Source organism: Oncorhynchus kisutch, unplaced genomic scaffold (genome assembly GCF_002021735.2).
Source record: "Oncorhynchus kisutch isolate 150728-3 unplaced genomic scaffold, Okis_V2 scaffold1310, whole genome shotgun sequence".
NCBI lineage: Eukaryota > Metazoa > Chordata > Actinopteri > Salmoniformes > Salmonidae > Oncorhynchus > Oncorhynchus kisutch.
Window position 1 is genome coordinate 40,709 of NW_022263255.1, and position 26,792 is coordinate 67,500.

General features: G+C 40.3%; 20 non-coding genes across 20 annotated transcripts; all 20 read right to left on the bottom strand.

Moving 5' to 3' along the window:
* Positions 1-461: 461 nt before the first annotated feature.
* Positions 462-534, bottom strand: trnav-aac (transfer RNA valine (anticodon AAC)). The gene has a single exon. It is a non-coding gene; the product is annotated as a tRNA-Val (tRNA).
* Positions 535-1,632: 1,098 nt separating this feature from the next.
* On the bottom strand, positions 1,633-1,705 carry trnav-aac (transfer RNA valine (anticodon AAC)). Its single transcript has one exon. It is a non-coding gene; the product is annotated as a tRNA-Val (tRNA).
* Positions 1,706-4,127: 2,422 nt separating this feature from the next.
* Positions 4,128-4,200, bottom strand: trnav-aac (transfer RNA valine (anticodon AAC)). The gene has a single exon. It is a non-coding gene; the product is annotated as a tRNA-Val (tRNA).
* Positions 4,201-5,375: 1,175 nt separating this feature from the next.
* Positions 5,376-5,448, bottom strand: trnav-aac (transfer RNA valine (anticodon AAC)). The gene has a single exon. It is a non-coding gene; the product is annotated as a tRNA-Val (tRNA).
* A 588-nt stretch (positions 5,449-6,036) lies between these two features.
* trnav-cac (transfer RNA valine (anticodon CAC)) lies at positions 6,037-6,109 on the bottom strand. The gene has a single exon. It is a non-coding gene; the product is annotated as a tRNA-Val (tRNA).
* A 10,104-nt stretch (positions 6,110-16,213) lies between these two features.
* trnav-aac (transfer RNA valine (anticodon AAC)) lies at positions 16,214-16,286 on the bottom strand. The gene has a single exon. It is a non-coding gene; the product is annotated as a tRNA-Val (tRNA).
* A 588-nt stretch (positions 16,287-16,874) lies between these two features.
* Positions 16,875-16,947, bottom strand: trnav-cac (transfer RNA valine (anticodon CAC)). The gene has a single exon. It is a non-coding gene; the product is annotated as a tRNA-Val (tRNA).
* Positions 16,948-17,460: 513 nt separating this feature from the next.
* On the bottom strand, positions 17,461-17,533 carry trnav-aac (transfer RNA valine (anticodon AAC)). Its single transcript has one exon. It is a non-coding gene; the product is annotated as a tRNA-Val (tRNA).
* A 1,174-nt stretch (positions 17,534-18,707) lies between these two features.
* trnav-aac (transfer RNA valine (anticodon AAC)) lies at positions 18,708-18,780 on the bottom strand. The gene has a single exon. It is a non-coding gene; the product is annotated as a tRNA-Val (tRNA).
* A 588-nt stretch (positions 18,781-19,368) lies between these two features.
* On the bottom strand, positions 19,369-19,441 carry trnav-cac (transfer RNA valine (anticodon CAC)). Its single transcript has one exon. It is a non-coding gene; the product is annotated as a tRNA-Val (tRNA).
* Positions 19,442-19,954: 513 nt separating this feature from the next.
* On the bottom strand, positions 19,955-20,027 carry trnav-aac (transfer RNA valine (anticodon AAC)). Its single transcript has one exon. It is a non-coding gene; the product is annotated as a tRNA-Val (tRNA).
* Positions 20,028-20,790: 763 nt separating this feature from the next.
* Positions 20,791-20,863, bottom strand: trnav-cac (transfer RNA valine (anticodon CAC)). The gene has a single exon. It is a non-coding gene; the product is annotated as a tRNA-Val (tRNA).
* A 588-nt stretch (positions 20,864-21,451) lies between these two features.
* Positions 21,452-21,524, bottom strand: trnav-cac (transfer RNA valine (anticodon CAC)). Its single transcript has one exon. It is a non-coding gene; the product is annotated as a tRNA-Val (tRNA).
* Positions 21,525-22,037: 513 nt separating this feature from the next.
* trnav-aac (transfer RNA valine (anticodon AAC)) lies at positions 22,038-22,110 on the bottom strand. The gene has a single exon. It is a non-coding gene; the product is annotated as a tRNA-Val (tRNA).
* A 763-nt stretch (positions 22,111-22,873) lies between these two features.
* trnav-cac (transfer RNA valine (anticodon CAC)) lies at positions 22,874-22,946 on the bottom strand. Its single transcript has one exon. It is a non-coding gene; the product is annotated as a tRNA-Val (tRNA).
* Positions 22,947-23,534: 588 nt separating this feature from the next.
* On the bottom strand, positions 23,535-23,607 carry trnav-cac (transfer RNA valine (anticodon CAC)). Its single transcript has one exon. It is a non-coding gene; the product is annotated as a tRNA-Val (tRNA).
* A 513-nt stretch (positions 23,608-24,120) lies between these two features.
* Positions 24,121-24,193, bottom strand: trnav-aac (transfer RNA valine (anticodon AAC)). The gene has a single exon. It is a non-coding gene; the product is annotated as a tRNA-Val (tRNA).
* Positions 24,194-24,956: 763 nt separating this feature from the next.
* On the bottom strand, positions 24,957-25,029 carry trnav-cac (transfer RNA valine (anticodon CAC)). The gene has a single exon. It is a non-coding gene; the product is annotated as a tRNA-Val (tRNA).
* Positions 25,030-25,617: 588 nt separating this feature from the next.
* On the bottom strand, positions 25,618-25,690 carry trnav-cac (transfer RNA valine (anticodon CAC)). The gene has a single exon. It is a non-coding gene; the product is annotated as a tRNA-Val (tRNA).
* A 513-nt stretch (positions 25,691-26,203) lies between these two features.
* Positions 26,204-26,276, bottom strand: trnav-aac (transfer RNA valine (anticodon AAC)). The gene has a single exon. It is a non-coding gene; the product is annotated as a tRNA-Val (tRNA).
* Between the last annotated feature and the right edge of the window lie 516 nt (positions 26,277-26,792).

A 26,792-nucleotide genomic window follows, 5' to 3' on the forward strand; every position in this document is an offset into this window, starting at 1 on the left:
TGATAACCACTACACTACTGAAACTACAATACAAAAAGAGGAAGTCGTGGAAAATATTAGGAATGCCCACAAGTCTACCTCACATAATATCACAAATTGAGTACCACAGAAAGAGCCATAATACCCATTAAAAACTAGCAGTCAAACAGGAAAATGGTTCCAATCGTTTTTCCACCATTCATATTCCCCACGGGGGATTTTAAAAACACTTGAAATAAGGGCTGTGTTTCTTGTCAGCTTACCCTGGCATGGTAAACTATTTGAATCATTATGGACCTCAGACCACACGTAGCAGGAATGTATTCAGAGCGCCCAAGCTAGCCACACATGCAGAGTGCGTTACGCGACTAAAAAAGGTATGTCTGAATAGCAAATATTGAGAAGTGCGAAGGAAAAGCATGAATTCCGAAATTGGGACCGAGTCCTAAGTGAATAGGCTTACTGTCCAATTTTTTAAAATATGTTTCCGCCCGGTCTCGAACCGGGGACCTTTCACGTGTTAAGCGAACGTGATAACCACTACACTACAGAAACCTAATGAGAGGAATTCAAAGGGTGTGACTGACTTTGGCTGGGTGGGACATTTATCGCTCTCAGAACCTAATGAAATCAGAAATTACTTAGTCCATTAATTAAGCAATAAGGCTTGAGAAGCCGGGAATTATTGTGTGCCGCCGGCTCTTGGAAGAGGCTTGGTGGTTCAAAACTTCTTCCATTTAAGAGTGATGGAAGCCACTGTGTTCTTGGGTACCTTCAATGCTGCAGAAATGACCAATCATTTGAATTTATCACAGGTGGACTCCAATCAAGTTAAAGAAATATCTAAGGATGATCAATGGAAACAGGATGGACCTGAGCTCAATTTCCAGCCTCATAGCAAAGGGTCTGAAAACGTATGTAAATAAAAAAATAAAAAAATATTTTTTTCATTAATAAAAACTATATGTTATCGCTTTGTCATTATGGGGTATTGTGTATAGTACCCATTAAAAACTAGCGGTCACATCAAGCAGCTGTAATGACAGAAAATAATCTAGGTAGACTGCAAGGTTTAGACAAAACTCAACTGTTTCAAACCAAATGCTAGCCTCTGGGCATTGGGAAATATTGAATATTACAAAATGTTTCCGAACGGTTTCGAACCGGGGACCTTTCGCGTGTGAGGCGAACGTGATAACCACTACACTACTGAAACTACAATACAAAAAGAGGAAGTCGTGGAAAATATTAGGAATGCCCACAAGTCTACCTCACATAATATCACAAATTGAGTACCACAGAAAGAGCCATAATACCCATTAAAAACTAGCGGTCAAACAGGAAAATGGTTCCAATCGTTTTTCCACCATTCATATTCCCCACGGGGGATTTTAAAAACACTTGAAATAAGGGCTGTGTTTCTTGTCAGCTTACCCTGGCATGGTAAACTATTTGAATCATTATGGACCTCAGACCACACGTAGCAGGAATGTATTCAGAGCGCCCAAGCTAGCCACACATGCAGAGTGCGTTACGCGACTAAAAAAGGTATGTCTGAATAGCAAATATTGAGAAGTGCGAAGGAAAAGCATGAATTCCGAAATTGGGACCGAGTCCTAAGTGAATAGGCTTACTGTCCAATTTTTTAAAATATGTTTCCGCCCAGTCTCGAACCGGGGACCTTTCACGTGTTAAGCGAACGTGATAACCACTACACTACAGAAACCTAATGAGAGGAATTCAAAGGGTGTGACTGACTTTGGCTGGGTGGGACATTTATCGCTCTCAGAACCTAATGAAATCAGAAATTACTTAGTCCATTAATTAAGCAATAAGGCTTGAGAAGCCGGGAATTATTGTGTGCCGCCGGCTCTTGGAAGAGGCTTGGTGGTTCAAAACTTCTTCCATTTAATAGTGATGGAAGCCACTGTGTTCTTGGGTACCTTCAATGCTGCAGAAATGACCAATCATTTGAATTTATCACAGGTGGACTCCAATCAAGTTAAAGAAATATCTAAGGATGATCAATGGAAACAGGATGGACCTGAGCTCAATTTCCAGCCTCATAGCAAAGGGTCTGAAAACGTATGTGAATAAGTTTTTTTTTTAAATATTTTTTTCATTAATAAAAACTATATGTTATCGCTTTGTCATTATGGGGTATTGTGTATAGTACCCATTAAAAACTAGCGGTCACATCAAGCAGCTGTAATGACAGAAAATAATCTCGGTAGACTGCAAGGTTTAGACAAAACTCAACTGTTTCAAACCAAATGCTAGCCTCTGGGCATTGGGAAATATTGAATATTACAAAATATTTCCGCACGGTTTCAAACCAGGGACCTTTCGCCTGTGATGCGAATGTGATAACCACTACACTACGGAAACCTAATGTGTGGAAAACTAAGGGTGTGACTGACTTTCGCGTGTGAGGCGAACGTGATAACCACTACACTACTGAAACTACAATACAAAAAGAGGAAGTCGTGGAAAATATTAGGAATGCCCTCAAGTCTACCTCACATAATATCCCAAATTGAGTACCACAGAAAGAGCCATAATACCCATTAAAAACTAGCGGTCAAACAGGAAAATGGTTCCAATCGTTTTTCCACCATTCATATTCCCCACGGGGGATTTTAAAAACACTTGAAATAAGGGCTGTGTTTCTTGTCAGCTTACCCTGGCATGGTAAACTATTTGAATCATTATGGACCTCAGACCACACGTAGCAGGAATGTATTCAGAGCGCCCAAGCTAGCCACACATGCAGAGTGCGTTACGCGACTAAAAAAGGTATGTCTGAATAGCAAATATTGAGAAGTGCGAAGGAAAAGCATGAATTCCGAAATTGGGACCGAGTCCTAAGTGAATAGGCTTACTGTCCAATTTTTTAAAATATGTTTCCGCCCGGTCTCGAACCGGGGACCTTTCGCGTGTTAATCAAATGTGATAACCACTACACTACGGAAACCTAATGAGTGGAATTCAAAGGGTGTGACTGACTTTGGCTGGGTGGGACATTTATCGCTCTCAGAACCTAATGAAATCAGAAATTACTTAGTCCATTAATTAAGCAATAAGGCTTGAGAAGCCGGGAATTATTGTGTGCCGCCGGCTCTTGGAAGAGGCTTGGTGGTTCAAAACTTCTTCCATTTAAGAGTGATGGAAGCCACTGTGTTCTTGGGTACCTTCAATGCTGCAGAAATGACCAATCATTTGAATTTACCACAGGTGGACTCCAATCAAGTTAAAGAAATATATAAGGATGATCAATGGAAACAGGATGGACCTGAGCTCAATTTCCAGCCTCATAGCAAAGGGTCTGAAAACGTATGTAAATAAGTTTTTTTTTAAATATTTTTTTCATTAATAAAAACTATATGTTATCGCTTTGTCATTATGGGGTATTGTGTATAGTACCCATTAAAAACTAGCGGTTACATCAAGCAGCTGTAATGACAGAAAATAATCTCGGTAGACTGCAAGGTTTAGACAAAACTCAACTGTTTCAAACCAAATGCTAGCCTCTGGGCATTGGGAAATATTGAATATTACAAAATGTTTCCGCACGGTTTCAAACCGGGGACCTTTCGCCTGTGATGCGAATGTGATAACCACTACACTACGGAAACCTAATGTGTGGAAAACTAAGGGTGTGACTGACTTTCGCGTGTGAGGCGAACGTGATAACCACTACACTACTGAAACTACAATACAAAAAGAGGAAGTCGTGGAAAATATTAGGAATGCCCACAAGTCTACCTCACATAATATCCCAAATTGAGTACCACAGAAAGAGCCATAATACCCATTAAAAACTAGCGGTCAAACAGGAAAATGGTTCCAATCGTTTTTCCACCATTCATATTCCCCACGGGGGATTTTAAAAACACTTGAAATAAGGGCTGTGTTTCTTGTCAGCTTACCCTGGCATGGTAAACGATTTGAATCATTATGGACCTCAGACCACACGTAGCAGGAATGTATTCAGAGCGCCCAAGCTAGCCACACATGCAGAGTGCGTTACGCGACTAAAAAAGGTATGTCTGAATAGCAAATATTGAGAAGTGCGAAGGAAAAGCATGAATTCTGAAATTGGGACCGAGTCCTAAGTGAATAGGCTTACTGTCCAATTTTTTTAAATATGTTTCCGCCCGGTCTTGAACCGGGGACCTTTCGCGTGTTAAGCGAACATGATAACCACTACACTACAGAAACCTAATGAGTGGAATTCAAAGGGTGTGACTGACCTTGGCTGGGTGGGACATTTATCGCTCTCAGAACCTAATGAAATCAGAAATTACTTAGTCCATTAATTAAGCAATAAGGCTTGAGAAGCCGGGAATTATTGTGTGCCGCCGGCTCTTGGAAGAGGCTTGGTGGTTCAAAACTTCTTCCATTTAAGAGTGATGGAAGCCACTGTGTTCTTGGGTACCTTCAATGCTGCAGAAATGACCAATCATTTGAATTTACCACAGGTGGACTCCAATCAAGTTAAAGAAATAGCTAAGGATGATCAATGGAAACAGGATGGACCTGAGCTCAATTTCCAGCCTCATAGCAAAGGGTCTGAAAACGTATGTAAATACGTTTTTTTTTTAAATATTTTTTTCATTAATAAAAACTATATGTTATCGCTTTGTCATTATGGGGTATTGTGTATAGTACCCATTAAAAACTAGCGGTCACATCAAGCAGCTGTAATGACAGAAAATAATCTCGGTAGACTGCAAGGTTTAGACAAAACTCAACTGTTTCAAACCAAATGCTAGCCTCTGGGTATTGGGAAATATTGAATATTACAAAATGTTTCCGCACGGTTTCGAACCGGGGACCTGTCGCGTGTGAGGCGAACGTGATAACCACTACACTACCGAAACCTAAAGTGTGGAAAACTAAGGGTGTGACTGACTTTCGCGTGTGAGGCGAACGTGATAACCACTACACTACTGAAACTACAATACAAAAAGAGGAAGTCGTGGAAAATATTAGGAATGCCCACAAGTCTACCTCACATAATATCCCAAATTCAGTACCACAGAAAGAGCCATAATACCCATTAAAAACTAGCGGTCAAACAGGAAAATGGTTCCAATCGTTTTTCCACCATTCATATTCCCCACGGGGGATTTTAAAAACACTTGAAATAAGGGCTGTGTTTCTTGTCAGCTTACCCTGGCATGGTAAACTATTTGAATCATTATGGACCTCAGACCACACGTAGCAGGAATGTATTCAGAGCGCCCAAGCTAGCCACACATGCAGAGTGCGTTACGCGACTAAAAAAGGTATGTCTGAATAGCAAATATTGAGAAGTGCGAAGGAAAAGCATGAATTCCGAAATTGGGACCGAGTCCTAAGTGAATAGGCTTACTGTCCAATTTTTTAAAATATGTTTCAGCCCGGTCTCGAACCGGGGACCTTTCGCGTGTTAAGCAAACGTGATAACCACTACACTACGGAAACCTAATGAGTTGAATTCAAAGGGTGTGACTGACTTTGGCTGGGTGGGACATTTATCGCTCTCAGAACCTAATGAAATCAGAAATTACTTAGTCCATTAATTAAGCAATAAGGCTTGAGAAGCCAGGAATTTTTGTGTGCCGCCGGCTCTTGGAAGAGGCTTGGTGGTTCAAAACTTCTTCCATTTAAGAGTGATGGAAGCCACTGTGTTCTTGGGTACCTTCAATGCTGCAGAAATGACCAATCATTTGAATTTACCACAGGTGGACTCCAATCAAGTTAAAGAAATATCTAAGGATGATCAATGGAAACAGGATGGACCTGAGCTCAATTTCCAGCCTCATAGCAAAGGGTCTGAAAACGTATGTAAATACGTTTTTTTTTAAATATTTTTTTCATTAATAAAAACGATATGTTATCGCTTTGTCATTATGGGGTATTGTGTATAGTACCCATTAAAAACTAGCGGTCACATCAAGCAGCTGTAATGACAGAAAATAATCTAGGTAGACTGCAAGGTTTAGACAAAACTCAACTGTTTCAAACCAAATGCTAGCCTCTGGGCATTGGGAAATATTGAATATTACAAAATGTTTCCGCACGGTTTCGAACCGGGGACCTTTCGCGTGTGAGGCGAATGTGATAACCACTACACTACGGAAACCTAATGTGTGGAAAACTAAGGGTGTGACTGACTTTCGCGTGTGAGGCGAACGTGATAACCACTACACTACTGAAACTACAATACAAAAAGAGGAAGTCGTGGAAAATATTAGGAATGCCCACAAGTCTACCTCACATAATATCCCAAATTCAGTACCACAGAAAGAGCCATAATACACATTAAAAACTAGCGGTCAAACAGGAAAATGGTTCCAATCGTTTTTCCACCATTCATATTCCCCACGGGGGATTTTAAAAACACTTGAAATAAGGGCTGTGTTTCTTGTCAGCTTACCCTGGCATGGTAAACTATTTGAATCATTATGGACCTCAGACCACACGTAGCAGGAATGTATTCAGAGCGCCCAAGCTAGTGTGGGAGAAATTGGTTATGTGGGAGAGATTATATACATGATTTGGTAACACAAGAGAAAGGTACACATATGGGTTCATTTCCTGTTCTGGTAAAGTGCATTGTCTGTTGTGTGGGGCAGGAAGCGGATGGAGGCTGTGGGGGTATGGGATAGCTGAGAAACACTCCTAGACCAGCTGGGCATACAAGGATCAAAGGGATAGAAAAAGGAGGGGGGTCAGCCAAATGACCAACTGATGGATTACAGACATCAATCGCAGGGACAAAGCAAGCCTATAGCATAGAGGAATGTATAGTATTTTTAGGGCAGCTGGACACACTAAACTAGAGATAAAGACATACAAAAGGACACATGGAGTTAATTACAGGGTATGAACACAGGCCACAGGAAAGGGGGATGTATATTATCTTTAGGTCAAAGCAAGGGTCTGGTCACCATTAGGATCTAATGGAAAGCAGATGTGGGCGTTACTGGGCTGAACAAGCAGGATGCACGGATTGGAATGTAACTGTATTTGCATTGGGGGATGAACTGATGATGTATGCATGGATATAAAAGGGAGAGCCAGGGCGCTGGAAGTGGTGTGGGTCCCGCGGGGCTCTCTGGCTTATGATACGGGTGTATTAAAAGTCTATCATTGAATTCAAAGTTCTTGGTTGTCATATTTGAACCGATTTTCCACTACAGATTTGGCGAGCTTTGCCAGGAGAATTTGGGACTAAAAAAACGTTCTTGGCTGGCAGCGGGATCTTTGGACGATCTGGGCAAACAAGGGTGGCCACCCAGCTAAAGGTAAGAAAACAGTGAAATGTTTGCGTAGATCGCTTCAGAGATCCTGCCTCAGCAAGAGGAGCGTCAAGTAGGTCTCTCTCTCAAATTTCCTAAAACTATAGAAACGAAAGAACTTTTTGAAATTCAATGAATTTGCATGCATGTGTGTAAGCTTGGGAATTGTATAATGAATGTGCATGTTTGGTAAATAAATAAGCGGGGGCTGTGAACTTTGCTGGTGTCGGGTGCGTGATTCGGACGGCCCCCTCGTTTGGTCATTCGCAGGGGACTGTTGTGTGAGCTGACTGGTGCGAGTGTTTAGCGCTCTCTGGCAGAGTGGTTGGAATCAGGCACAGGGTTATAGCTGTCTGTTTATATGTTTAGAAAATAGATAAGTAGTAAGATAGATAAAATATTCATGGCTACCGCTTCAAGGAAAAGGTCTGTACGGATGGGTATTTAGTAAATAGATACACATGGCTACCGCTTTGAAATGAAGGTCTGGTACGGGTGAATATTTAGAATACAGAAAGAACGTTAGCCTGATTGTGCGACGTTCAACTGAAAAAGGAAATCCTGCGATACCGCTTCAAAATATTTACCAGAAGGTCTGTATGGGTAAGGTTACTTTATTGATAAGCAATCCTGCGATACCGCTTCAAAATATTTACCAGAAGGTCTGTATGGGTAGGCTACTTTATTGATAAGTAGATAGGGAAATATTCGTGGCTACCGCTCTATGAAAGAGGTCTGAAACAGACGGATATTTAGAACACAGGAAGAACGCCAGCCTGATTGTGCGACGTTCAATTGCAAAAAGAAATCCTATAATCTAGACTTATGTAGAGGAAGTGAATTAAGTCAATAAAGAAATTATAGGTCGTTTTTAGGTAAAAACTAAGGGTATGAGTGAAAAATCCTATAGGATAATACCAGTTTATGTAGAGGAAGAGAATTAAGTTAGGTAAGAAACTATAGGTCGTTTTTAGGTAAAAACGAAGGGTGTATGTGAAACGAATGTGAATAAAGAAATTGAATGAATGAAAATAAACGAATGAATGACAATTCTTTGTGATAAATAAAGAGATAAGAAAGTGCATTACATTATAAATAAGCTGAATTAGAAGGAAAATTATATGAAATAGGATTTAATACACTGAATAAAGTTAAAGTAATAGTATAAGCAAAGATAAAAACACAGTGATATTTGAGGTGCTGTACTAGAATAAGACATTAAGGCTTCTGTAGAATTCAGTAATACAGTTGTAGACATTATAGAATAGGTTTTACTAGGGGTATTAAGTGATGTGAATAAACTATTATTTGAGAAAGTAGGGTAGATCTGCCTTGGGAAATAGTAAATAAAGTGTATAATGCGATGGGAGTATTTAGGGGAAATAAATAAGTGACATGGAAACAAACGGACTGTTTCTCCCTGGAATATAGAGATAGCGAAATGTAATAAAGCCATAGAGACGCTGAAAGACGCGAATGTTAATTCTGCCAATTCAATTTGAATATGAAGGAGCAAACCAGATAATGTAGGGTAACATTGCCCGGTAAACAGGAATGAATTGGAACAATCACATGAAACCATAACAAAAAGTTTAACTTACCAGCGTTTTAATGTTAATTAACATTCTATCATCAGAAATGCATTACGATGGGGGAAGCGTAAGAAGTTGTAGATCAGGGCTAACTAGTGTGGGGGAAAATTAGTGTAAGATGACACTGGAATGTGGTAGCACCCTTTTCAAAAGAACAGCGGCTGATCGTTCTAAGGTTAGTATGAATGGAGTTTTCTCCAAGCGGTGTATAGTCTCTGATTTATCAAAAAGTGGTTCATAGAGTACAGTTTATATGTGATAAAATACGTACTAGATCACGTTTTACCTAACTTCTAGTAAGGTACCGATGTAATTTACAAATAGCCCCACTTGGAGTCGTTTTGTATTAAAATGGTGGTTTCAATGGCGATTGAATGCGTGGAGGAAGTTGCTGTTAGCGATAAAATACGGAAAATAAACGTATATGAGAAATCACAAACGTGGTAAGATTAGTTAAGAAGAAGAGCAAATTGTAGTATATGGGTGTTTTCAATTTCTAAGGGTAGGATACCGATGGCCGAGCAGGGAGGAATTGTGTGTTCCGTGCATGGCTGGAGCTTTTATTGCATGCTTGGGAAAAGTGAGGGGATTTTTTAGCAGCTTGCTGATTTAGGTGGCATGGTGAATGTTGACGAAATGTACATTTCTTTTCCAAAAGAAAAGGGGTTACATTTTCAATGTTTTTTTCAATTCAGTTTTAGACTGGGTATGCAGAAGGATGGAAGTGCTTTTGAAAGTGTGGTTAAGATGTTTCTAAAGAAAAGAGAGTGAATACATTATAATGGTGTAAAATGCCCTAAACCTTAAGAATTTCCCGTGAAGACTGATCAACTTCACTAGAAATTGTTGGAACAGGTGGGATTTAATTATAAAATGATTGAGCAATACCAGTCTCTATTCAAAGTGTACCATCACTTTGAAATTCTATTATTTCCTTGGGAAAAAGATGAAGAGAGGTAATCTTGAATTGACTAGTTATTAAAATAGGTTTATTTTTATTAAACATGGGTTCATAGTTGAGATTATCAGTTCCCTGGGGTTATGGTCTTTGGGTAAATACAAAATGTGCTTTGTTCATTCTACATATAAAATGGAAATATATGTAAACAAGGGATAACAGTTATGTCAAATAGTTTATTGAGGTAGGATTCGCTGCAAGGGTTATGTTGATAACTACATAATCGGTAGCTCATCTGAGAGATTGCCAGTAGAATAAGGGAGTTATCATAGAATGTGATTATCACCACAACAAGTGTGTGTGTGGAACTCTACCCCACCCTACCGGCTGAATAGTGAAGGACAACTGTGTCTGATGACCTGTGAACTGTATCTGGAATGAGATGTGTCTGGAAGAAGAAAGACTAGGGGGGATTAGGGTAATGACCTTTTGTTACCAGGCCACTCATGATAGAAAAACAGAGGCAAAAAGGTGCATGATAAAATAGATGTTACTGGTACTAAAAGTTTTTAGTATAATGTTAATTATTAAAGGGATGATGAACTAAATTGAGTAGGTAAAATTTGAGTTAAAGTAAACACTAAGGACTATTATCCTGAATATTGGATTGGATAATTTATAAACAACATTTAGTTATGTTTTAAATATAGGAAAACTCTGGAAACTAATCCTGAGACAGGTTGGTTGACAGAACTCGCAGAATATTAGATTAAAGGTTTTTGTTTCTTTTATTTTACAAATATCATTGTAATTGGAGTGATACTTTGGAATGACATAAGTAATTGAATAAAAAGGATAGTTTGTTGTGTGATAACACCCAAGGATGAAGAAGACATTATAAATAGTGGTAATTTATTGCAAATATGCAGTTATTATAATTTACTTTACTATTTTTCTTGTTTGATCAATTTATTTGTGTTTTGAGGAAAATAAGTGTCTGAGGGGAGACTGATATAAATTGACTAAAAATGATTTGAGAATGTTTAGGTATGTATCAAACTATGGAAGGAATTTAGGAGTAGTGACTTATGTGTTATGGGTTAGAAACTGTAACTACATTGGGGATTCATATGAAGGTTATGATAACAAGGGGGGGTGTTATTTCTAGAAACAATGTATATTAATAGACAAGATCATTCACAGAAAAGGAAGGACAGTTGGTCTTGTAGAAATATAGGGACAATTCTAAGGGTAGATAGAACATTACACACACCTAGATTATGGTAAAAGTAATAAGTAGTGGCATTTTGAAGAAGCTTAGGACTTAGTTTTGTTAGGATTGGATATTCTTTCAACTGGAAGATACTTGACTGAGTACATGTTATTCTTACAGCAGTTGCTGTAGGGACCATAACTTGGATATCATTATGAATATTTTTGTGGCAAGAGGTTAGGTATTTGAGACAGAATGTTTACATAACAGAATGTTTACATAGGGCTGTTATTTAAGAAAGTCTGTTGTCAGGAAATAACCCATGTGTTAGTATGTATGTTTTCAGGAGAAGAGTACATAAGACGCCAGATGGAAGGGCATGGGCTGAATTCTGGAGACTGAGTGTACATCAAGATACACCAGGCTGGGGATATACTTCGTACAGCACCTGCAGTGGTAAAGATTGTCATGTCTCTCTTTGATGGGTGCATAAGTTTCACAAGAAGTAAGGTCCAGCTGAATAACGGGTGAGCTTGAAAACACCATGACAGAGGACGTGAAACAAAACAAAAGAGAGAGAGAGAAACTAGATTCTACTGTAGACATACTGAGTTGAGTTTGGGGGTTATTTGGTTTATTTGATAATGTATCATGTGAATAAGGATAGATATTAGGTTAGTTGGACCTAAACCACATGTTGAAGGCTCGATGTGGAAGCCCATTCAGTGTTGAATTACTTCAAGAAGAAATAATGTTGATTAAGGTTATGCACATGCTTATCAGTTGATATAGAGCAAATAGGGAACTAAGTAAAAAATGACATGATTTGGGAACACCTCTCAGAACCTGTGGCCGAAAGGGGAAGACTGGATAAAAGCATGAGGAAGCTAATTAGGGCCTCCATTTTTGTAGAGTCCAGCAGAAACACATCCTGAAAGCATAGAGTCGGGTGAAGAGAGAGTGGGAATTGTCATGGTCTTAGATTTCAGTATATGAATACAGTCATGCATAACACATAACATTGTCAATACTGTTATGTTGTGTCTTTTGTTTTCTAAGTCTTTTGTTTAGGAAACCAGATGGAGAAGGGTTCTCTAGCTTCAGCTGGAATGTCAGTTTGTGTGATGAGTGATGGAAGTAAGAGAATGTATGGTGTAGTCATAGAACAGAGGCCATAAGTCTTTAAGTATGAATGCCCCACAGAAAGAAGGCACAAACCTGAACCAGGACGAGAGGTTCCACATCTGATGATTCAAGGAGAGCAGAAGGACCTCTCCCAGTGATACCAGGAGATCCAGTCTACGGTCGAGTGTTCCGAAGGAAGTGGTATCAGCCGAGGAGAGAAGGACCCTACGAGGTGGCAACGGCCACAGTCACGGCCGTCCAAGTGAAAAGAAGCAAGACGTGGTATCATCTAAACCACTGCACCCGAGTCCCGACGGAGAGAAGGACACAACCATACAGAGATGGGGACACAAAGGATGCTGATTCACCAGAGAGGACCCCGGAGGGAGCAGGAGCAGCGGAATCGATTAAAGCGCCGGGGAGGAATCAAGAAAATGGCAGACCAAATACAACGAGTGCATCAGCTAACACACTCCGAAGAAGCACCAGGGGAAAAGAGCCTGAAAAGAAAAGAGACAAACGACCAAAGTTTCCTCCAGTATGGCCAGAAAGCCCAGAAGTTGGAGGGGGTAACATGTCTGCTACTCCTGGTGATATACCTGTTGGGGCAGACCTCTTTGACAGAAGCCCTCTACAGTGGGACCCTGAGGTATCGCCTAAAGAATGGGAACATCTCTTCCCTGAAATGGATGCCTTCCCAGATGGAAGCCAAGTTCGGCCTGAGGAGGGAACAACAGACAAAGAAAGTGGAGGAGGAGCACCAACCAAGAGCAGAGGGAGAAATCGTGCAAGGAAGAACAGAAATCCTGCAAGATGAAAGAAATGGGGATTTCCCTACAATTGACTTTTCAGCTCTTACCTGATCTCCATAATGAACCATTGGAATTAGGACCACGAAAGAACAGTGACAATGACAGAATAAGAGCGACTGAGGACAATACGAAGATGATGCACGCACTCACAATCAAGATGAATGATAAAAGCAGGAAGAGAAGAGAGGAACCTGTCGAACGAGGTAAAAAGACAGGACCTGTTGATAGGTTTAAGTTTCATGTTCCTTCACAACTTCTAACAGAACCAGGGGAACAGAGGACAGTTTCTGTATGGAAGAAGAAACCTGTACCGGAGGAGCCACTCTGTGGATGGACGCATCATATAACAAAGGGAGAAGCTGTTTGGGACCTCAAAGGATGTGACCTGACACATCAGAGCCAAAAGGATTCTTTAATGAGATTTGGAATTCTTTTTCAAACTCAAATGATATATCTCATGACAAGAACATTGCCAAGATGACAGATATAGATGTATCAGACTCAGAATCGTTCAGAGGCACCACACAGGAAGAAGAGGTGAAAAACGAATGTACCTGAACTTGCATCGTTTGAAGAAATGTGTTAAATGTAAAATGTTCAATATTCAGAGAAAGTATTCTATTCCCTTGTGTGACATAGAATGTAGGATTGCCCATGGGAGTACTAGAGGAAGAACCATGTTGAATGTGACTGGGTTGGGTGACAAGGATTGTGCTGTCTATAACATTTGAACTGAATTAAATGGACCTTTGTTAGATGGAAACACTGTGATTAGAGGAATATATGAATGTTTTTACAGCCATAACACCGAAGATGTAGGTAACACCACTGTAGAATGTGATACTATTTGGGTACTAGAGACTACAGGGGTTGATAGCGAATAGAAAAGGGTTGTGTGGTAAAAACAAACTGTTGAATGTACTGCCAGATGGATGGATTGGGTCTTTGTACCTTAGAGCAATTCAACAGGTAACCATTATTAAATCACCCCATGATGACTGTGTTAACTCTAGAGTTAAGAGGGCGTATGAGAAAGACGCTGAGGTATACTTTGATGCAATTGGACAGCCTAGAGGGGTACCTCGGGAGTTCAAGGCAAGAGATGAAGTTAAATCTGGATTTGAATCTATATTTTTGTGGATAACACCAAATAAGAACTTAGCGTGGATTAATTATATATACTATAACCAACAGAGATACATTAACTATACTGACTAGGCTCTAACTGCGTTGGGGGAACAGGTACAGGCTACCAGTAAAATGTCTTGGCAAAATAGACAGGCTCTCAATTGGCTTTTGGCAGAGAAGGGTGGAGTTTGTGTTATGTTCGGGGATGATTGTTGCACCTTTATTCCCAATAACACTGCGCCTAATGGATCCTTTGCAATCGCTATGGCTAAACTTAAAGGGTTACGAGTAGAGGTTAAGGCAAATGCTGGGGTTGACTCTCATGTTTGGGATTGGTTGGACTTAGCATTGGGGAAATGGGGAGCCATGTTTGCTAGGATGACCTTTATGCTGGGAGGGGGATATTGTCTCTGGGTATTGTATTTTGTTGTGTTTTACCCTGGGTGAAATCACTTGTGATCCAGACAACGGTTAAACAGATGTTTGTAAGTAGAGCTGACACTCTGGTGATAGTTAATCCTGTGCCGGGTAGGCCAGGCCTCTATACTGATGGGAATGGACAGTTATGCAATGTGGTTGGTGGACCCCTTGACTGCCCTTTTGGGTAATCCAAACTGCCTGTATGGAGTGGTCTCTGGAGGTGGTTACACTTGCCAGGGTTTTCCTAAGGATGGTTTACATGTATATGCTGACATTCCAAATTCATAGGACAGTCAACTGATACGTATCCACAAAAAGGGTATTTTCCATAGTAAATACAGGGGTACTATGTATGGTTTTAATATTTCTATTTTGCTTATGGTCTTGTGTTTTGTATGTTTTGTTGAATGTTTTTGATAGGTATATCAATGACTGTTTCTTTTAATTAGAAGTTGGTTTTGCCTTCTAAATACTAGGTTAATTTCAAAACATGAAGGTAACAGTGGGATATCCTGGTTATAAGTGTCTATGGACCATGTCCTTAATCTTTTAACAGAGGTTGGTATCATGTTTGTTGGAGAGGTGTCTGAGAGGGAGGATCATGTTGATAGCTTAAATTTAGAATAATGTTGTGTCAATTTTATTTTGATTTATTATTATCTTTAATTTTTTTTCACATAAACTAAGATAGCCTTGCCTGAGGTTATGTGCTTATGCTTCAACTAAATGTAATGTATTCTTTTTTGTTGTTTCTATACTTAACTGGATCTTTTACTCTTATGAAATACTAGAGATGTTTGGTTCAGTTGGTATTATATGTGTTACTCTGTTTTTATATTTTTTATTGTCTATCACAGGTATTCTCATTCACCATCCTAGGGTTATATTTGTATTATTATGGGGCTATTTAGCCCCAGAGGGGGGTTATGTGGGAGAAATTGGTTATGTGGGAGAGATTATATACATGATTTGGTAACACAAGAGAAAGGTACACATATGGGTTCATTTCCTGTTCTGGTAAAGTGCATTGTTTGTTGTGTGGGGCAGGAAGCGGATGGAGGCTGTGGGGGTATGGGATAGCTGAGAAACACTCCTAGACCAGCTGGGCATACAAGGATCAAAGGGATAGAAAAAGGAGGGGGGTCAGCCAAATGACCAACTGATGGATTACAGACATCAATCGCAGGGACAAAGCAAGCCTATAGCATAGAGGAATGTATAGTATTTTTAGGGCAGCTGGACACACTAAACTAGAGATAAAGACATACAAAGGGACACATGGAGTTAATTACAGGGTATGAACACAGGCCACAGGAAAGGGGGATGTATATTATCTTTAGGTCAAAGCAAGGGTCTGGTCACCATTAGGATCTAATGGAAAGCAGATGTGGGCGTTACTGGGCTGGACAAGCAGGATGCACGGATTGGAATGTAACTGTATTTGCATTGGGGGATGAACTAATGATGTATGCATGGATATAAAAGGGAGAGCCAGGGCGCTGGAAGTGGTGTGGGTCCCGCGGGGCTCTCCGGCTTATGATACGGGTGTATTAAAAGTCTATCATTGAATTCAAAGTTCTTGGTTGTCATATTTGAACCGATTTTCCACTACACTAGCCACACATGCAGAGTGCGTTACGCGACTAAAAAAGGTAAGTCTGAATAGCAAATATTGAGAAGTGCGAAGGAAAAGCATGAATTCCGAAATTGGGACCGAGTCCTAAGTGAATAGGCTTACTGTCCAATTTTTTAAAATATGTTTCCGCCCGGTCTTGAACCGGGGACCTTTCGCGTGTTAAGCGAACGTGATAACCACTACACTACAGAAACCTAATGAGTGTAATTCAAAGGGTGTGACTGACTTTGGCTGGGTGGGACATTTATCGCTCTCAGAACCTAATGAAATCAGAAATTACTTAGTCCATTAATTAAGCAATAAGGCTTGAGAAGCCGGGAATTATTGTGTGCCGCCGGCTCTTGGAAGAGGCTTGGTGGTTCAAAACTTCTTCCATTTAAGAGTGATGGAAGCCACTGTGTTCTTGGGTACCTTCAATGCTGCAGAAATGACCAATCATTTGAATTTACCACAGGTGGACTCCAATCAAGTTAAAGAAATATCTAAGGATAATCAATGGAAACAGGATGGACCTGAGCTCAATTTCCAGCCTCATAGCAAAGGGTCTGAAAACGTATGAAAATAAGTTTTTTTTTAAATATTTTTTTCATTAATAAAAACGATATGTTATCGCTTTGTCATTATGGGGTATTGTGTATAGTACCCATTAAAAACTAGCGGTCACATCAAGCAGCTGTAATGACAGAAAATAATCTAGGTAGACTGCAAGGTTTAGACAAAACTCAACTGTTTCAAACCAAATGCTAGCCTCTGGGCATTGGGAAATATTGAATATTACAAAATGTTTCCGCACGGTTTCGAACCGGGGACCTTTCGCGTGTGAGGCGAACGTGATAACCACTACACTACGGAAACCTAATGTGTGGAAAACTAAGGGTGTGACTGACTTTCGCGTGTGAGGCGAACGTGATAACCACTACACTACTGAAACAACAATACAAAAAGAGGAAGTCGTGGAAAATATTAGGAATTCCCACAAGTCTACCTCACATAATATCCCAAATTGAGTACCACAGAAAGAGCCATAATACCCATTAAAAACTAGCGGTCAAACAGGAAAATGGTTCCAATCGTTTTTCCACCATTCATATTCCCCACGGGGGATTTTAAAAACACTTGAAATAAGGGCTGTGTTTCTTGTCAGCTTACCCTGGCATGGTAAACTATTTGAATCATTATGGACCTCAGACCACACGTAGCAGGAATGTATTCAGAGCGCCCAAGCTAGCCACACATGCAGAGTGCGTTACGCGACTAAAAAAGGTATGTCTGAATAGCAAATATTGAGAAGTGCGAAGGAAAAGCATGAATACCGAAATTGGGACCGAGTCCTAAGTGAATAGGCTTACTGTCCAATTTTTTTAAATATGTTTCCGCCCGGTCTCGAACCGGGGACCTTTCGCGTGTTAAGCAAACGTGATAACCACTACACTACGGAAACCTAATGAGTGTAGTTCAAAGGGTGTGACTGACTTTGGCTGGGTGGGACATTTATCGCTCTCAGAACCTAATGAAATCAGAAATGACTTAGTCCATTAATTAAGCAATAAGGCTTGAGAAGCCGGGAATTATTGTGTGCCGCCGGCTCTTGGAAGAGGCTTGGTGGTTCAAAACTTCTTCCATTTAAGAGTGATGGAAGCCACTGTGTTCTTGGGTACCTTCAATGCTGCAGAAATGACCAATCATTTGAATTTACCACAGGTGGACTCCAATCAAGTTAAAGAAATATCTAAGGATGATCAATGGAAACAGGATGGACCTGAGCTCAATTTCCAGCCTCATAGCAAAGGGTCTGAAAACGTATGTAAATAAGTTTTTTTTTAAATATTTTTTTCATTAATAAAAACTATATGTTATCGCTTTGTCATTATGGGGTATTGTGTATAGTACCCATTAAAAACTAGCGGTCACATCAAGCAGCTGTAATGACAGAAAATAATCTCGGTAGACTGCAAGGTTTAGACAAAACTCAACTGTTTCAAACCAAATGCTAGCCTCTGGGCATTGGGAAATATTGAATATTACAAAATGATTCCGCACAGTTTCGAACCGGGGACCTTTCGCGTGTGAGGCGAATGTGATAACCACTACACTACGGAAACCTAATATGTTGAAAACTAAGGGTGTGACTGACTTTCGCGTGTGAGGCGAACGTGATAACCACTACACTACTGAAACTACAATACAAAAAGAGGAAGTCGTGGAAAATATTAGGAATGCCCACAAGTCTACCTCACATAATATCCCAAATTGAGTACCACAGAAAGAGCCATAATACCCATTAAAAACTAGCGGTCAAACAGGAAAATGGTTCCAATCGTTTTTCCACCATTCATATTCCCCACGGGGGATTTTAAAAACACTTGAAATAAGGGCTGTGTTTCTTGTCAGCTTACCCTGGCATGGTAAACTATTTGAATCATTATGGACCTCAGACCACACGTAGCAGGAATGTATTCAGAGCGCCCAAGCTAGCCACACATGCAGAGTGCGTTACGCGACTAAAAAAGGTATGTCTGAATAGCAAATATTGAGAAGTGCGAAGGAAAAGCATGAATTCCGAAATTGGGACCGAGTCCTAAGTGAATAGGCTTACTGTCCAATTTTTTTAAATATATTTCCGCCCGGTCTCGAACCGGGGACCTTTCGCGTGTTAAGCAAACGTGATAACCACTACACTACGGAAACCTAATGAGTGTAGTTCAAAGGGTGTGACTGACTTTGGCTGGGTGGGACATTTATCGCTCTCAGAACCTAATGAAATCAGAAATTACTTAGTCCATTAATTAAGCAATAAGGCTTGAGAAGCCGGGAATTATTGTGTGCCGCCGGCTCTTGGAAGAGGCTTGGTGGTTCAAAACTTCTTCCATTTAAGAGTGATGGAAGCCACTGTGTTCTTGGGTACCTTCAATGCTGCAGAAATGACCAATCATTTGAATTTACCACAGGTGGACTCCAATCAAGTTAAAGAAATATCTAAGGATGATCAATGGAAACAGGATGGACCTGAGCTCAATTTCCAGCCTCATAGCAAAGGGTCTGAAAACGTATGTAAATAAGTTTTTTTTTAAATATTTTTTTCATTAATAAAAACTATATGTTATCGCTTTGTCATTATGGGGTATTGTGTATAGTACCCATTAAAAACTAGCGGTCACATCAAGCAGCTGTAATGACAGAAAATAATCTCGGTAGACTGCAAGGTTTAGACAAAACTCAACTGTTTCAAACCAAATGCTAGCCTCTGGGCATTGGGAAATATTGAATATTACAAAATGTTTCCGCACGGTTTCGAACCGGGGACCTTTCGCGTGTGAGGCGAATGTGATAACCACTACACTACGGAAACCTAATATGTTGAAAACTAAGGGTGTGACTGACTTTCACGTGTGAGGCGAACGTGATAACCACTACACTACTGAAACTACAATACAAAAAGAGGAAGTCGTGGAAAATATTAGGAATGCCCACAAGTCTACCTCACATAATATCCCAAATTGAGTACCACAGAAAGAGCCATAATACCCATTAAAAACTAGCGGTCAAACAGGAAAATGGTTCCAATCGTTTTTCCACCATTCATATTCCCCACGGGGGATTTTAAAAACACTTGAAATAAGGGCTGTGTTTCTTGTCAGCTTACCCTGGCATGGTAAACTATTTGAATCATTATGGACCTCAGACCACACGTAGCAGGAATGTATTCAGAGCGCCCAAGCTAGCCACACATGCAGAGTGCGTTACGCGACTAAAAAAGGTATGTCTGAATAGCAAATATTGAGAAGTGCGAAGGAAAAGCATGAATTCCGAAATTGGGACCGAGTCCTAAGTGAATAGGCTTACTGTCCAATTTTTTTAAATATATTTCCGCCCGGTCTCGAACCGGGGACCTTTCGCGTGTTAAGCAAACGTGATAACCACTACACTACGGAAACCTAATGAGTGTAGTTCAAAGGGTGTGACTGACTTTGGCTGGGTGGGACATTTATCGCTCTCAGAACCTAATGAAATCAGAAATGACTTAGTCCATTAATTAAGCAATAAGGCTTGAGAAGCCGGGAATTATTGTGTGCCGCCGGCTCTTGGAAGAGGCTTGGTGGTTCAAAACTTCTTCCATTTAAGAGTGATGGAAGCCACTGTGTTCTTGGGTACCTTCAATGCTGCAGAAATGACCAATCATTTGAATTTACCACAGGTGGACTCCAATCAAGTTAAAGAAATATCTAAGGATGATCAATGGAAACAGGATGGACCTGAGCTCAATTTCCAGCCTCATAGCAAAGGGTCTGAAAACGTATGTAAATAAGTTTTTTTTTAAATATTTTTTTCATTAATAAAAACTATATGTTATCGCTTTGTCATTATGGGGTATTGTGTATAGTACCCATTAAAAACTAGCGGTCACATCAAGCAGCTGTAATGACAGAAAATAATCTAGATTTTAGTTTGTTTTATCTTGGATTATATTGCCATTTATTTGGATATATCCATTACAATGACCCTGATAAATGAATTTGGCTGGCTCAGAGAAGCTGTCAGTCTGGTCACATTCATACAGATCGCACGGAGGAGGTCCCCCAAAAAACGGCAACATTGATCCACATGTCGGAGAGGTAGACAGCAAGGTTTAGACAAACCTCAACTGTTTCAAACCAAATGTTAGCCTCTGGGCATTGGGAAATATTGAATATTACAAAATGCTTCCGCCCGGTTTCGAACCGGGGACCTTTCGCGTGTGAGGCGAACATGATAACCACTACACTACGGAAACCTAATGAGTTTAATTCAAAGGGTGTGGCTGACTTTGGCTGGGTGGGACATTTATCGCTCTCAGAACGTAATGAAATCAGAAATTACTTAGTCCATTAATTAAGCAATAAGGCTTGAGAAGCCGGGAATTATTGTGTGCCGCCGGCTCTTGGAAGAGGCTTGGTGGTTCAAAACTTCTTCCATTTAAGAGTGATGGAAGCCACTGTGTTCTTGGGTACCTTCAATGCTGCAGAAATGACCAATCATTTGAATTTACCACAGGTGGACTCCAATCAAGTTGAAGAAACATCTAAGGATGATCAATGGAAACAGGATGAACCTGAGCTCAATTTCCAGCCTCATAGCAAAGGGTCTGAAAACGTATGTATATAAGTTTTTTTTTATTTAATTTTTTCATTAATAAAAACTATATGTTATCGCTTTGTCATTATGGGGTATTGTGTATAGTACCCATTAAAAACTAGCGGTCACATCAAGCAGCTGTAATGACAGAAAATAATCTCGGTAGACTGCAAGGTTTAGACAAAACTCAACTGTTTCAAACCAAATGCTAGCCTCTGGGCATTGGGAAATATTGAATATTACAAAATGTTTCCGCACGGTTTCGAACCGGGGACCTTTCGCGTGTGAGGCGAACGTGATAACCACTACACTACGGAAACCTAATGTGTGGAAAACTAAGGGTGTGACTGACTTTCGCGTGTGAGGCGAACGTGATAACCACTACACTACTGAAACTACAATACAAAAAGAGGAAGTCGTGGATAATATTAGGAATGCCCACAAGTCTACCTCACATAATATCCCAAATTGAGTACCACAGAAAGAGCCATAATACCCATTAAAAACTAGCGGTCAAACAGGAAAATGGTTCCAATCGTTTTTCCACCATTCATATTCCCCACGGGGGATTTTAAAAACACTTGAAATAAGGGCTGTGTTTCTTGTCAGCTTACCCTGGCATGGTAAACTATTTGAATCATTATGGACCTCAGACCACACGTAGCAGGAATGTATTCAGAGCGCCCAAGCTAGCCACACATGCAGAGTGCGTTACGCGACTAAAAAAGGTATGTCTGAATAGCAAATATTGAGAAGTGCGAAGGAAAAGCATGAATTCCGAAATTGGGACCGAGTCCTAAGTGAATAGGCTTACTGTCCAATTTTTTAAAAAATGTTTCCGCCCGGTCTCGAACCGGGGACCTTTCGCGTGTTAAGCGAACGTGATAACCACTACACTACAGAAACCTAATGAGAGGAATTCAAAGGGTGTGACTGACTTTGGCTGGGTGGGACATTTATCACTCTCAGAACCTAATGAAATCAGAAATTACTTAGTCCATTAATTAAGCAATAAGGCTTGAGAAGCCGGGAATTATTGTGTGCCGCCGGCTCTTGGAAGAGGCTTGGTGGTTCAAAACTTCTTCCATTTAAGAGTGATGGAAGCCACTGTGTTCTTGGGTACCTTCAATGCTGCAGAAATGACCAATCATTTGAATTTACCACAGGTGGACTCCAATCAAGTTAAAGAAATATCTAAGGATGATCAATGGAAACAGGATGGACCTGAGCTCAATTTCCAGCCTCATAGCAAAGGGTCTGAAAACGTATGTAAATAAGTTTTTTTTTAAATATTTTTTTCATGAATAAAAACTATATGTTATCGCTTTGTCATTATGGGGTATTGTGTATAGTACCCATTAAAAACTAGCGGTCACATCAAGCAGCTGTAATGACAGAAAATAATCTACATTTTAGTTTGTTTTATCTTGGATTATATTGCCATTTATTTGGATATATCCATTACAATGACCCTGATAAATGAATTTGGCTGGCTCAGAGAAGCTGTCAGTCTGGTCACATTCATACAGATCGCACGGAGGAGGTCCCCCAAAAAACGGCAACATTGATCCACAGGTCGGAGAGGTAGACAGCAAGGTTTAGACAAACCTCAACTGTTTCAAACCAAATGTTAGCCTCTGGGCATTGGGAAATATTGAATATTACAAAATGCTTCCGCCCGGATTCGAACCGGGGACCTTTCGCGTGTGAGGCGAACGTGATAACCACTACACTACGGAAACCTAATGAGTTTAATTCAAAGGGTGTGGCTGACTTTGGCTGGGTGGGACGTTTATCGCTCTCGGAACCTAATGAAATCAGAAATTACTTTGTCCATTAATTAAGCAATAAGGCTTGAGAAGCCGGGAATTATTGTGTGCCGCCGGCTCTTGGAAGAGGCTTGGTGGTTCAAAACTTCTTCCATTTAAGAGTGATGGAAGCCACTGTGTTCTTGGGTACCTTCAATGCTGCAGAAATGACCAATCATTTGAATTTACCACAGGTGGACTCCAATCAAGTTGAAGAAACATCTAAGGATGATCAATGGAAACAGGATGAACCTGAGCTCAATTTCCAGCCTCATAGCAAAGGGTCTGAAAACGTATGTATATAAGTTTTTTTTTAAATATTTTTTTCATTAATAAAAACTATATGTTATCACTTTGTCATTATGGGGTATTGTGTATAGTACCCATTCAAAACTAGCGGTCACATCAAGCAGCTGTAATGACAGAAAATAATCTCGGTAGACTGCAAGGTTTAGACAAAACTCAACTGTTTCAAACCAAATGCTAGCCTCTGGGCATTGGGAAATATTGAATATTACAAAATGTTTCCGCACGGTTTCGAACCGGGGACCTTTCGCGTGTGAGGCGAACGTGATAACCACTACACTACGGAAACCTAATGTGTGGAAAACTAAGGGTGTGACTGACTTTCGCGTGTGAGGCGAACGTGATAACCACTACACTACTGAAACTACAATACAAAAAGAGGAAGTCGTGGATAATATTAGGAATGCCCACAAGTCTACCTCACATAATATCCCAAATTGAGTACCACAGAAAGAGCCATAATACCCATTAAAAACTAGCGGTCAAACAGGAAAATGGTTCCAATCGTTTTTCCACCATTCATATTCCCCACGGGGGATTTTAAAAACACTTGAAATAAGGGCTGTGTTTCTTGTCAGCTTACCCTGGCATGGTAAACTATTTGAATCATTATGGACCTCAGACCACACGTAGCAGGAATGTATTCAGAGCGCCCAAGCTAGCCACACATGCAGAGTGCGTTACGCGACTAAAAAAGGTATGTCTGAATAGCAAATATTGAGAAGTGCGAAGGAAAAGCATGAATTCCGAAATTGGGACCGAGTCCTAAGTGAATAGGCTTACTGTCCAATTTTTTAAAATATGTTTCCGCCCGGTCTCGAACCGGGGACCTTTCGCGTGTTATGCGAACGTGATAACCACTACACTACAGAAACCTAATGAGAGGAATTCAAAGGGTGTGACTGACTTTGGCTGGGTGGGACATTTATCACTCTCAGAACCTAATGAAATCAGAAATTACTTAGTCCATTAATTAAGCAATAAGGCTTGAGAAGCCGGGAATTATTGTGTGCCGCCGGCTCTTGGAAGAGGCTTGGTGGTTCAAAACTTCTTCCATTTAAGAGTGATGGAAGCCACTGTGTTCTTGGGTACCTTCAATGCTGCAGAAATGACCAATCATTTGAATTTACCACAGGTGGACTCCAATCAAGTTAAAGAAATATCTAAGGATGATCAATGGAAACAGGATGGACCTGAGCTCAATTTCCAGCCTCATAGCAAAGGGTCTGAAAACGTATGTAAATAAGTTTTTTTTTAAATATTTTTTTCATTAATAAAAACTATATGTTATCGCTTTGTCATTATGGGGTATTGTGTATAGTACCCATTAAAAACTAGCGGTCACATCAAGCAGCTGTAATGACAGAAAATAATCTACATTTTAGTTTGTTTTATCTTGGATTATATTGCCATTTATTTGGATATATCCATTACAATGACCCTGATAAATGAATTTGGCTGGCTCAGAGAAGCTGTCAGTCTGGTCACATTCATACAGATCGCACGGAGGAGGTCCCCGAAAAAACGGCAACATTGAACCACAGGTCGGAGAGGTAGACAGCAAGGTTTAGACAAACCTCAACTGTTTCAAACCAAATGTTAGCCTCTGGGCATTGGGAAATATTGAATATTACAAAATGCTTCCGCCCGGTTTCGAACCGGGGACCTTTCGCGTGTGAGGCGAACGTGATAACCACTACACTACGGAAACCTAATGAGTTTAATTCAAAGGGTGTGGCTGACTTTGGCTGGGTGGGACGTTTATCGCTCTCGGAACCTAATGAAATCAGAAATTACTTTGTCCATTAATTAAGCAATAAGGCTTGAGAAGCCGGGAATTATTGTGTGCCGCCGGCTCTTGGAAGAGGCTTGGTGGTTCAAAACTTCTTCCATTTAAGAGTGATGGAAGCCACTGTGTTCTTGGGTACCTTCAATGCTGCAGAAATGACCAATCATTTGAATTTACCACAGGTGGACTCCAATCAAGTTGAAGAAACATCTAAGGATGATCAATGGAAACAGGATGAACCTGAGCTCAATTTCCAGCCTCATAGCAAAGGGTCTGAAAACGTATGTATATAAGTTTTTTTTTAAATATTTTTTTCATTAATAAAAACTATATGTTATCGCTTTGTCATTATGGGGTATTGTGTATAGTACCCATTCAAAACTAGCGGTCACATCAAGCAGCTGTAATGACAGAAAATAATCTCGGTAGACTGCAAGGTTTAGACAAAACTCAACTGTTTCAAACCAAATGCTAGCCTCTGGGCATTGGGAAATATTGAATATTACAAAATGTTTCCGCACGGTTTCGAACCGGGGACCTTTCGCGTGTGAGGCGAACGTGATAACCACTACACTACGGAAACCTAATGTGTGGAAAACTAAGGGTGTGACTGACTTTCGCGTGTGAGGCGAACGTGATAACCACTACACTACTGAAACTACAATACAAAAAGAGGAAGTCGTGGATAATATTAGGAATGCCCACAAGTCTACCTCACATAATATCCCAAATTGAGTACCACAGAAAGAGCCATAATACCCATTAAAAACTAGCGGTCAAACAGGAAAATGGTTCCAATCGTTTTTCCACCATTCATATTCCCCACGGGGGATTTTAAAAACACTTGAAATAAGGGCTGTGTTTCTTGTCAGCTTACCCTGGCATGGTAAACTATTTGAATCATTATGGACCTCAGACCACACGTAGCAGGAATGTATTCAGAGCGCCCAAGCTAGCCACACATGCAGAGTGCGTTACGCGACTAAAAAAGGTATGTCTGAATAGCAAATATTGAGAAGTGTGAAGGAAAAGCATGAATTCCGAAATTGGGACCGAGTCCTAAGTGAATAGGCTTACTGTCCAATTTTTTTAAAAATGTTTCCGCCCGGTCTCGAACCGGGGACCTTTCGCGTGTTAAGCGAACGTGATAACCACTACACTACAGAAACCTAATGAGAGGAATTCAAAGGGTGTGACTGACTTTGGCTGGGTGGGACATTTATCGCTCTCAGAACCTAATGAAATCAGAAATTACTTAGTCCATTAATTAAGCAATAAGGCTTGAGAAGCCGGGAATTATTGTGTGCCGCCGGCTCTTGGAAGAGGCTTGGTGGTTCAAAACTTCTTCCATTTAAGAGTGATGGAAGCCACTGTGTTCTTGGGTACCTTCAATGCTGCAGAAATGACCAATCATTTGAATTTACCACAGGTGGACTCCAATCAAGTTAAAGAAATATCTAAGGATGATCAATGGAAACAGGATGGACCTGAGCTCAATTTCCAGCCTCATAGCAAAGGGTCTGAAAACGTATGTAAATAAGTTTTTTTTAAAATATTTTTTTCATTAATAAAAACTATATGTTATCGCTTTGTCATTATGGGGTATTGTGTATAGTACCCATTAAAAACTAGCGGTCACATCAAGCAGCTGTAATGACAGAAAATAATCTACATTTTAGTTTGTT